This window comes from Lynx canadensis, chromosome D1 (genome assembly GCF_007474595.2).
Source record: "Lynx canadensis isolate LIC74 chromosome D1, mLynCan4.pri.v2, whole genome shotgun sequence".
Taxonomy (NCBI): domain Eukaryota; kingdom Metazoa; phylum Chordata; class Mammalia; order Carnivora; family Felidae; genus Lynx; species Lynx canadensis.
In genome coordinates, this window is record NC_044312.2 from 92,460,011 (window position 1) to 92,473,317 (window position 13,307).

Here is a 13,307-nt window from a genome sequence, read left to right on the forward strand (position 1 = left end):
TACTAGTGATTTATAAGCTAAAATAACAAATAAGAAACAAATGCAAAAGATACAATTAACTCAGTGAATTGCCGTCCTGAGAAGTAAGGCATATCAAATTTCATTTGAACCCCCTCTTTATTCCTACTTTGAAAATCTTAATGTTGGATTCTTGCATTTTCTTTGCATTTCTGTTTTGTGTTGCTTTACCATAGAGGATTTTCCTCTCTTTAGGAAATTACTTAGTGACCTAAAGGTAAAATAGAGACATCATTTTGCTGGCAATTTGTCAATAGTATTTTAAATTCTGAGATATGAATTATACATGTATGCATGTACATGTGTGTATGTGCGGTGTGCATGGTGTGTATATGTGAATATATATATATATATATATATACACACACACATATATATTCACACACACATATATACACATACACACCCCACATATACATAAAAATCTGTGTGTTTATGTTGTATTATATATATATATGTATATATACATACACACATATATATATGTATATATATACACATATACATATATACATATATACACATGTATATTATTACTATATACATGTGTATATACACACATATATACATACATATATATGTACACACATATATATGTGTATATATACATATATATATATATATATATATATATATATATATATATATATACATACACACACACACATGCACACATGTCTGGGGTGCCTGGGTGGCTCAGTCGGTTGGGTGCCTGATTCTTAGTTTGGACTGAGGTCATGATCTCACAGTTCATGTGTTTGAGCCCCACATCAGGATCTGTGTTGACAGCGTGGAGCCTGCTTGGGATTCTGTCTCCCTCTCTCTCTGCCCCTCCCTGTTTGGTCTCTATCTCTCACTCAAGAATAAATAAACATTTTAAAATATTTTTTAAACGTCTTTCTGAGAATTTTACATTAACTACTGACTTTCATTTCTGTGTCACAGCTTATAATTTGTAGTAAAATACACATGAATATTCTGGTAAAATAGAAATGTGCTTAAGAAATACTGTGGTGAGGTCACGATCTCGCGGTCCGTGAGTTCGAGCCCCGCGTCAGGCTCTGGGCTGATGGCCCAGATTCCGATTCTGTGTCTCCCTCTCTCTCTGCCCCTCCCCCGTTCATGCTCTGTCTCTCTCTGTCCCAAAAATAAATAAACGTTGAAAAAAAAATTAAAAAAAAAAAAAAGAAATACTGTGGTGAGACTATGGTCAACATGTTTCTCATTACTGTCTATTTGGTGCTGATGCATTGAAATATCTCTTGTAATGTTAGGGAAATACTTTAATTTAGTATCACCCCAATAATTATACATTTATGCACTTTGGGTAAATAACATGGCCAATACTTTAATTCTTGCCTAGTTTGGAGAATGCTTCCGTTTACCTTTGGCCATATTTACTGGTAAATATGCTTCCATTTTTCATGTTACACTTCAAGTGTTTGTCTTTCAAAGTCTGTGAAAGGAAAAAAATAAACAACAAAATATAACTGAAAGGATGTGTGTACTCATTAAGTTTATGCCCCTTCTCCCCAACTCTTGGAGTCCTCTCCCTCTCCCTCTCCCCTTTTATCTTTACTTGTAGGCAAAGATAATGTAATGATTAATTGCATAGCCACTAGAGTTAGCCTGCCTGGGTTTGAATCTTACTTCTATCAATTTCTAACTTCATTCCTTAATATTGCTATTTAACCTGTAAGTAAGGATATTAGTATCATTTACCTCAAGAGAGTATTTAGGGGCCTGGAGTTACATGTTCACTGAATTTATTTTATTTTTTTTTAATTTTTTTTTTCAACGTTTATTTATTTTTGGGACAGAGAGAGACAGAGCATGAACGGGGGAGGGGCAGAGAGAGAGGGAGACACAGAATCGGAAACAGGCTCCAGGCTCTGAGCCATCAGCCCAGAGCCTGACTCGGGGCTCGAACTCACAGACTGCGAGATCGTGACCTGGCTGAAGTCGGACGCTTAACCGACTGCGCCACCCAGGCGCCCCAACATGTTCACTGAATTTAGAACAGACCTATCTCATTGCAGGTATGCAGTATGTATACATCTTACAGGACTGTTCACATTAGCCTTATTTTGTTTCTTTTCAACCTGAGTTCCTTCTCTCATTTAAGAAAGGCCTAGCATAGGATACTTAGTGATTGTGTATAAGAGAACAATACATAAGCATAACTGAGACACAGGCTTCTTAACAGAGGAGATATAAAATAAACATAAGATAAACATAATACTGCACGATAAACATTCAACCAGCTTTGAAAATTGGGAACATTGCCTAACTGTATTAGGGGGAAAAGAAAAATCTCATTATGACAAAGCAAATCTCTGCTACATATTTAAATATAAAAAAATGCAAACATAAAAGAACTAGAAAATACAGAAAGAGATGGAGATATTTAATTAAATTGTGGTGAAATCTTTTCCAAACATACATGAAAAGTTCAAAGCATTTGCAAGCTTGACTATATTAAATATAAATCATCTGATTATAAAATTAATTACAAAGATAAAAGGCCAAAACTGGAGGCAGAGGCAAGCATACACAGAAAAGGTTTTCCATATATGAAAGCTCTTTTTTAAAAAAAGAAGCTGAAAATCCCAATAGATAAATAGACACAAATAAATTAGTCTGTTATAAAAGAAGATATACAAAAACCAGTAAGCCAGTGAAAGCATTTCCAACATCATCAAAAATCAAAGAAATGCCAATTAAATCTCTGAGAATTAAATCTCTGAGATAATATTTTTTCACATAAAACCGGCAAAGCTTTTCTTTTATGCAAAGCTTTTGTTTTTAATCTAGTTTTAGCAATAATATGGATGGGCCCATGGGCACATATGAAAGAATATCTTATTTTTAAGAATCTAGACAGGTAAAAATTTGGGGAGAGTAATTTAGCAACATATCAGTAAATTGAGAAATGTATATCCTTTCAAATGAACAAATTTATTTCTGGGAATTTATTACAAGAAACTAATTAGAGATATGTACACAGTGGTGGCTGGAAGCTTGTTCATCATAGCACTGTTGATAATAAAAGTTAGGAATGACAAATATCCAACAATGGATAAATAGTTCAATAAATAAATCTTTTTATGAGTCCATTAAAATAATGATGTAGGTAGGATATTATTGGCATGTGAAAATGTCCACAAAAGGGAGAAAGTATGTTGTAAACAGGGATATACAGAGTGCTTCTAAGTTAGGGAAAGTAAAAAAGCATACACAGAAATGGGTTAGTAGAAACTGCATGTAACAAGTAGTAGATAGGTTGGTAATATTTGTTTAGTTTTGATTGAAATTCTTTATTCTCCATTTTCCCTTGAAAGGACACTTATCATTTTGAAATCAGAATTTTCAAAAGTCTGTGTTTGTCATGTTAGACCTAGAAGTGGTAGGCAACTGAACACATGGGAAAACATGTTGGTATGTAAGCCAGGAACACCTGAGTGTTAATAATAATTCTGCCACTTATTAGCATTGAGACACCGAACATTAACTTAACATATGTGAACTTCAATGATAAAATTTACCCAAAATTTTCAACGGCCTTGCATAAAATATATCTGTTAGTTCACTCCTCCCTTCTTTTACTTACACAATAAATTAATTACCTCTGCAATGTTCACCCATGGGCAATAAATCTTTGTAAATATTGCCAGATGGACACTGGTCATGATGAGCACAATGTACAACACGTTCTAAATCTTGTCTGAGAGAAAATTATACATGTGCGGAGTGTCATAACATTTCAAATAAGACAGTTTGTAAGGCTGCCTATGGTTTTTGTTCTCTGTCTTACATTGCCCCCTTATCATTTATTTTTGGCAGGATCTCACCTGGGAAAAATGTCATTTTTTTCAATGGATTTTTACTATTAATCTATGCCACTTCAGAAATTATATTTGCGTTTGTGCGTATATATGTTATTTACATGTGTGCATATATACATCTATTTATTCATTCCCGATTGAACAGACTTAGTCGACGTAAGCCATATGTAGTTCCAAATATTTCTAAGTATTTCGAGTAAACTATTCATACTAGACAAGCCTTTATAAAAGATTATTTTGCTAGGCAGAGTTCTTTCCAAAATTTTTTTCAGAAAGGAAAATGTATTTCAGTGAAGACCTTTAGATTTGAATGATTTCCATCAGCCACAAAGACATATTCCTTATTTTGGAAGTAAACTTTGTCACAAATGTCAAAACTCTCTCTAGGTTTATGATTTCAATTTCCAACATAAAAATATTTGTAGGGGGACACCTGGGTGGCTCAGTTGGTTAAGCGGCCAACTTTGGCTCAGGTCATGATCTCGCGGTTTGTGGTTTTGAGCCCTGCATCAGGCTCTGTGCTGACAGCTCAGAGCCTGGAGCCTGCTTCAGATTCTGTGTTTCCCTCTCTCTCTGCCCCTCCCCTGCTCCTGCTCTGTCTCTCTCTCTCTGTCTCAAAATTAAATAAACATTAATTTTTTTAAAAAAAAATCTTTGTACATGTAGCCTCTTCAAGCGGAACATTTTGAAAATAAAACCTAATGTTTGTCCAGTATCCAGTTCTTCTGGAATTTTAATGCTTGACTTTTATTTCTTGAGTTAGTTATTGATTTCCTGATATAGGCCAACTAAGTTCTCAGATCTTCTTCACCTAAATACTATTGAAGGTAATGTTTTATAGTCTATACTGAGTTGCAAAGTCAAATGCTTACATTGCATAGCAGGAAAATAATTGGATGAATCAAAATGTATTTATTTCTTCCTGGGCAATTTAAATATTTGTGTGATATAGATAGATATAAATATTTAAAAAGGTGTGTGGGGAGAGTGATCAAAGGAGAATTGGAAAGAACATGTCTCTTTAAAGACTGTTAAGTTGACTCACTCTTGATCTTGGCTCAGGTCATAATCTCACCCAGTTGCTGAGTTCCAGCCCCACTTTGGGCTCTGAGCTGATGGAGTGGAGCCTGCTTGGGATTCTGTCTCTGCTTCTCTCTGCCCCTCCCCTGCTTGTGTGTGTGTTCTCTCTCTCTCTCTCTCTCTCTCTCCCTCTCAAAATAAATAAAAGTAAACTTAAAAAAATTTTTAAAAGGCTGTTAAATTGAAAAGTTTTATAGGGGCGCCTGGGTGGGTCAGTCAGTTGAGCGTCTGACTTCGGCTCAGGTCATGATCTCAGTGTCTGTGGGTTCCAGCCCCGCATCGGGCTCTCTGCTGACTGCTCGGAGCCTGGAGCCTGCTTCAGACTCTGTGTCTCCCTCTCTCTCTACCCGTCCCCTGCTCATACTCTGCCTCTCTCTCACTCTCTCAAAAATAAATAAACATTAAAAAAAAAAAAACCTTAGGGGCGACTGCACAGTGCAGCCACTCTGGAAAAGTGTGGACGTTCCTCAAAAAATTAAAAATAGATCTCTCCTATGACCCAGCAATAGCACTGCTAGGAATTTACGCAAGGGATACAGGAGTACTGATGCATAGGGGCATTGGTACCCCAATGTTTATAGCAACACTTTCAACAATAGCCAAATTATGGAAAGAGCCTAACTGTCCATCAACTGATGAATGGATAAAGAAGATGTGGTTTATAAATACAATGGAATACTACTTGGCAATGAGAAAAAATGAAATCTGGCCGTTTGCAGCAATGTAGATGGAACAGGAGGGTATTATGCTGAGTGAAATAAGTCCATTGCCTTGTTTTCCTCTGCTGACAATTTTTAAATTGCTGAACGAAAACTAACAAAATACATGAACTCCAATAAGATCCTTAAAAACTATTCTTTAAAGATGACATTGCTTTACACACACAAAAAAATTCAGTGATACCTGGCTTCTTTATAAGTTCCAAATCCTTAGCTTTTAGATGAGCTTCATACAATCTGATCTTAATTTCTGAGCTACCACCCTTCACAGACTGAAGCATGAATTTGGCATCTTTGATTCTGAACCACTTACAATGTGCCCTTGGCTTCTGTTCTCAACCTCTCACACTGGAATTTTCCAAGTCAACGATTCTTGGAGTTTTCCTCTTTCTCAACTGTTTACTCCCACTGAGCCCAGACTTACATCATTGGTCCTCTGAGTCCTGTTATGAGCTTTTGTCCTGTATCATATATTATTTCCTTAACAACTAATATATAGTTGCTAAGCTGATCTTAAACTTGCCCCTCATTCATGGTCCTTTTATATCTTTAGAACTGAGTACAAATACCTTGTGACGCAGTGAAGCATATTGACTGGTAAGTCTCTAGGCTCCTTATATGTGTATGGAGGGTGAACCAATCAGGTTCTGATGCTCCTGTAGTGTGTACAGAATTATGGTAACATGTCTTTTCTGGACCACTTGTTTGTGTCACATTGTCACACTCTCTCACATTTTGTATAAACACATGAATATGCTTCCTGTATAGAGTCTAGGCTCTTTGATGTCAGGAAACTTATCTAACACTTCTCACAATGGAATTTTCTCTCTCTCTCTCTGTCTCCATGTATATGTGTGTGTGCACATATATATATATATATATATATATATATATATATACACATACACACACACACACACACACACACACCTGTAATAGCTTATTCATCTCTCCTATTCACCAGTTTTGTAAAAGATAGAAATATAAGGGGAAGGTAGAAAGTCAATAATTTTAAAGCATGGTGGAGTAAAAATGGGCAATATTTGGAATATAAATAGAATTAGCTTTCCATTCTTTTCTGTTTATAAGTTCAGTAACCTTGTACAAATTACCTAACTCCAGTAAATATCATCATTCTGATCACTGACGGGGGAGGGGGTGGTCTCTAATTAAAAAGCGTTGTTAAAATGAAACAATAATGGATGTTATCACCTTGAAAATCTATTTCAAGTATTCCTTGATTATGTACTTAGAACCTCAGTTTCCTGATATGTAAAATAAGGGACATCTGGGTGGCTCAGTGGTTAGGCATCGGACTTTGGCTCAGGTCATGATCTCATGGTTCGTGAGTTCAAGCCCTGCATCAGGCTCTGTGCTGGCAGCTTGGAGCCTGCTTCCAATTCTGTGTCTTGCTCTCTCTGCCCCACCCCTGCTTGCCCTCAGTCTCTCTCTGACTCTCAAAAATGAATACACATTAAACATTTTTTTAAATAATCTGTAAAACAAGCATAATATATGTCAAACCAATATGTGAAATAGATAATTAGAATAATGCATATAATGCCCTCGGAATAGTCCCTGTTTAACATGAAGGTATTTAATAAAACTTAATTCATTCTTCCCATATAGCAAAATCTTAAATCACTTTTTTTTTATTTTAGAGAGGCAGAGAGCATGAGCAGAGGAGAGGGGCAAAGGGAGAGAGAAAGAGAGAGAGAGAGAGAGAAATTCTTAGGCAGGCTCCATACTCAGTATGGGGCTCAATCCCAAGACCATAAATCATGTTTATATCACAATGACAGATAGTTATTACAACTAAATTAGGTCTATTGTACAGGGTTTTTATTTTGCCCCCAAAGTCTCATGGACTATTTTTACATTACAAAGATCTAAATAGGATTGTTAACTGAAACTTCCTGGTTAAGTTAATTATTTTACCTATCTGTAAAGATGATACCTAAAAAAATAAAATTAAGCTTGGTTTGCCCCAAAATACCCACATATAATAGTGTGAAAATGAGGAATTCTCTCCATAGGTCTTCTTAAATTATATTCACAAAATACTTCCTAAACATATTTATTGGAAAAAAAATGTGAAAAAAAAAGAAAAAAAAAGAGAAATATTTGGAGAATGACAGTTTATGAAATGTCAATTCTGGATGTTAAATCATTTCATCATAAATTTCATTGCCCTAGTTCTGTGACTTTTCACTTCTTGAATGTTACTCACAAATCTCAGATATGGGAAATTTTGGGGGGTTTATAATGTTGGAAATATTTATCAGTACCATACTGGCCAAAAATAATTAAATAAAATCAATCTGTATTCACAGAACAGGAACCTTCATTTTACAGTCAACAAAGCTGAAATTCTGAGAGATTTAATATCTTTCTCAAGGTCATACAGATAGCAGATTTTGCATTAGCTTTTTTTTTTCATTTTTTATATCCTCCCTGAAAAACATATTGAAATTGAAAATGGACAGTCAGATGTAAAATATCAATATATTATAACAGCAAAAATAATATCAATCACTATAGGATTAATAGAAACCTGTTTTAAGGAGAGCTGTCTTAATTGAGTGGATTATTTTATAAAATGTACCTAAGCATGAAGCAAGATATTTCTATTAATTTTGCAAACATTAATGGCTGTTTATTTTAAAGTCAAGCTTGATCCATGTAGGATCTCAATCAAATAGGGATAATAACCTCGCTCATTGAGAGTCAGTAGAGAACACACACACATACACATACACATGCACCTGCCCCACTGCACATGGAAATATTCTTCACAACATGGAGGAAGTAATTATGCTATCCATGAATGTGAACTATTGTCTTCATAATAATGTCTTCCATACACGTGTAAAGTGTGTCAGAAGCCTCTTGCCTTCAGAAAGGATTGGGTCACAGGTACCTAGGTTTCAAACCATTATGTTTTCAAAATCCCTGGGTCTCCCATTATACAGTATCCCCTCTGTAAATAGATAACATAAGCCCATTGTCTTTTACTGTGTTGGGTTTTGTGTATTCCTTCTCCCATATTCCAGCCCCTTTATTGGTTTACATACTGATTCTGTCCCAAGCTGTTCCCTGCTCATCCCATTAAATTTACTTTGGCAGCAACTATATTTCCACTTCATCCCTTCCCCATAAAAGTGGACTCTGGTTGATAAAACAGAAGAAAAGGATGAAATAGATATTGGGTTGTTTTAAAAATGAGTTCGAGGGCTTAACAATCATGCTCAAGGCCACGCTTCTAGCAGCAAATCTGGAAACTACAGTCTAGCACTAAAGAGGAAGCAGCGAAGAAAAAAAAAATTTAAAAACAAAAACAAAAAAAAAAACAAACAACAACAACAACAACAAAAATAAAAGAGGAAGCAGCATCCATTGCTGAAGGGCTGAAAACAGTCCCACTTTGGTCTGGCCCCACTTCTGCTTCAAGAATGTGGCTTTGCCACTGTGGTTACCATCCTCACAGAAAGAAAAAGCTTCTCACTCCTTCCTCCTCTGGTGTCACCCTCATAGGCCCCATGATTGTGCCCAGCTGTAGGGATGTTGAAAAGCAGGGAGTGCACATTTCTCAGGGTGTGTGAGGAGATGGTCTTTGCCAACCAGTAGGATTCCAGGGAGGAGGAACTTCTCACCCACAGACTGGCTCTCAGATGTGAGCAGCCATACTGAGTGAAAATGTTTACCCCATATGTTATTCATTATTATTTTCAATTTTATATGAACTAAAATATATTTTCTCTTAAATAATTTTAAAGTAGAGAAAATTAGAGAGATTAACATAATAAACACCCCATTACAAACCTACTCAACTTCATCAAAAACCTAATTGTTTTCCTCTTTTATTTTTTTCCCCTGTAAGAAATAGAAGTTGAAAGATGGTGGTAAGTTCCTGCTTGGAACTTGTCAATTAGCCCATTCTTTTTCTATTCTTTCTCTTTCCATCTTACTAATGTTCATATATGTCATTTTCATGCAGGTTTTTCTAGTTGTAGTGCGTGTGTATGTGCCAGGTCAAAAATAGAAGGAGCCCAGGGGCCAAATGATCATGTGAACTTCTCAAACTATTTGCCTCCATACTTATTTCCGTAGATATTTGACTTTAGTAGATATTACCAAATCCCTTTACATGGTGTCTATAAAATTTGCATTCCCTTCATGTAGCTTAAGAGGGTTCCTGTTAGTATACTTTCTTGTCAACATTTAACGTTGTCAGACTTTTAATTTGTTTTGAGCTAATAGATAGGAAATAATATTCAATTTTTCTAAATTTTCTCTCTTTGATCACTAGTGTGGTTAAAGATTTTTTTTCCTAATTATCTATATGATTTACTGTATGAATTGCCAGGTTATGTTCTTTGTCCTGTAAAGGTGAGCTGAGTATCTTTTCAGGATAGATTTATGAAACATATATAGTATGATTTTATATTAGAAAGTTTTTTTCTAACTTTAATGTAGAAAATTTCCCTCTATGTATCTCGCTTCTGTATACATTTCCCCACATCATATTCATTTTAAAAAACTGATATACCTGGAGCAGCTGGGTGGCTCAGTCACGTGTATGAGTCTTCTTTTAGCTCAAGTCATGATCTCAGACTTTGTGAGATCAAGCCCTGGGTAGGGCTCTGCAGTGTCAGTGCAGAACCTGCTTGGGATTCTCTCTCTCCCTTTCTCTCCCTCTTGTCCCCCTCCCTGACTTGCTTTCTCTCAGAATAAATAAATAAACTTAAAAAATAAAATCTGATATGCATAAACATATGTATGTATTTATATACATATATATTCCCACTTATTAACATGTGTACAGATATGTGTGTATATATATGTATTTATAAATATTTTAAAGTATATTTATTTTTAATTAGGCATATCATTCCCCAGACTATTGGTTTGTGTGTAAGTTGAGGTAGGATTTAATACATTTTTTTTCCAAAAGCCTCTTTCTCATAGTGCCATTTATTGAATAGTTTACTTATACCTCTGAATCTATTATTTACCTAATTTCAATATGTTAGTGGATTTGTTCTTGAACTCTCCACCAAAATGGTTTATTTATCTGTTTTGACACCAATATTTTACCAGTTGATTTAATTACTGTAGATTTAAAATAAAATTGGTATTTGATAATTAGAGTGATCTTATTTCAAAATAATTTTCATTGCTTTCATTCTGTGTGTTTTCATAATGTTTTAAAGTCAAATTTCCAAAAAAATAAAATACTCTTGGAAATTGATTTGAATACAAGGAATTTAAAGATATGTTTGGGAAAATGTCCTCTATTGTTTTGAATCTTCCCATTTATAAACATAATGTATCAAATTTGTTTAGGATCTCATTTGTACCATTCAAAAATGTTTTATAAAGTTTTCTCTATAAAGGTATATTTGATATTTGTTATACTTCTAGAAGCCCTGTTCTGTTTGTGGCTTTTATGGCTATTTTATTGAATATTATGGGTTTTTTAAAAAAAATGTTTTAATATTTATTTCTTTTTGAGACAGAGAGAGACAGAGTGTGAGCTGGGGAAGGGGCAGAAAGAGAGGGAGACACAGAATCTGAAGCAGACTCCAGACCCTTAGCTATGAGCACAGAGCCCGACACAGGGCTCAAACTCACAAACTGTGAGATTGTGACCTGAGCCGAAGTCGGACACTTAACCAACTGAGCCAGCCAGCCTCCCCATTGAATATCATGTTTTCAAATAAGCTATTGCTGATTTGTAGAAAAAACATTTAATTTTGATATGAATCTATCATATAAAATCAGAATTTCTAGGCCAAATTGCTAATGTGGAACATATTTTTGTTATAGTGAATGAAAAATATTATCATATATTATCCATCAATATGAAATCTCAAACCTATATCAAAAAAATATAACTGGAAAACATACACAAAAATGACTATATGTGACTTAGTCTTGCTTTAAGATACAGAATGTTAAAAAATAATTACTGTTTATCAGTCAATTTGGGTGTTGAGAAAGTTATTTCATGTGTAGTAATTTATAAAGTTTACATGCCATTTACAAGATGGTGCAATAAATCATAGAGAGGGCCAGATTCATTTTCTTATAAAGAACACAGAGCCAAAACTTATAATGAAATATCAAAAAATTTTCTGAAATAAACTTATTCACCAAGAGAAGTAATGATTTGGGTCTTAAAGAATATCGAGCAAAAAGGAAGGAATGAAACTTAGAGAAGTTTTTGTTGCTGTTTGGGAAGGAGATAACATCAACAAGTAAGATGAATAAGGAGCAATTTCAGGCAAATGCCAGATATTGGGAAATAACGTGGATTTTTTAAATCAGTTTTGGTCTAATATAGAGACTGTAGTAGAAAGGATTTCAGGGGAAGTGGTTTGGGCTTATAATGAATGCTATTTTCTATTATCTATCTATCTATCTATCTATCTATCTATCTATCTATCATCTCTCTATCATCTATCCATCATCTATCTATCTATCTATCATCTATCTATCTATCTATCTATCTACCTATCTATCTATCATCTATCTGTCATTTAATGACTCTCTGCTTTCACTCTTACATGAGCGTCTTTGAATGACACTAAAAAGAATCATTAGGCAAAAAAAAAAAAAAAAGAATCATTAGGCAAAATCAAGGATTCTCATTATATGTGACATATTTGTAGAATATATTTATCCTAACATTGGCAAATCCCATAACTGTTTTGAAGTTAAAGGTGTCTGGGGGATGAGGTCAAGACTGCATTATCACCATCTTATTGAAGATAACCCTTTGTGGTAGTGATAGCAATTGTGGGTGATTTGGGTGGGGTTTTGGTTATGACTTAAAAGTTATCATTGAAAACATTCATATATAAATTTTTGCAACCCAAGAATTATATACTGATGTTTCATTATCCAAGACTTTTATGTAAACTTATGTGTGCCACAGCTTTAGTATTCTTGCCTTCAGGAATAGACAGTGCTTTTATGAATTCTCTGCCATTATTTGATATTTGTTGTAGGAGGATAAAATATACAGCTGATATTGATAATGATCATTTGATCTTTTAACTTGTATTAATATAATTGTTTTTTAGCTTACTATTTTTTTAAATGTTTATTTATTCTTGAGAGAGAGAGAGGCAGAGAATCTCAGGCAGGCCATGTACTGTCAACATAGAGCCTGATACAGAGCTCAAGTACATGAACAGTGAGATCATGACCTGAGCTGAAATCAAGAGCTGGATGCCTAAACAACAGAACCACCCAGGCACTTCAAAGTTTATTATTTTTATTCAAAAAATATTTTCATGTAGATTAAAGAGTCAAACAATAAAAATGATCTGATTTATAACGAGAAAAACACATTTTTTCTCCTATTTCACATTCCCTATCCTTAATTTCGCTCCCCCATACTATTTCTTAATTTTTCTGGTTTAGGTATTATTGTGATGGTTAATTTTTTGCGTCGACTTGGCTAGGCCACATTACCCTGATATTTGGTCGACTGTTTTTTCTGGATGTTTTTGCGATGGTATTTGTTAGATGAGGTTAACATTTAGAGCAGTAGATTTTGTATAAAGCAGATCGCCCTCCATAATATGGTGGGCCTCTTTCAATCAGTTGAAGGCCTTTGATCTCAACTCTTCCCTGG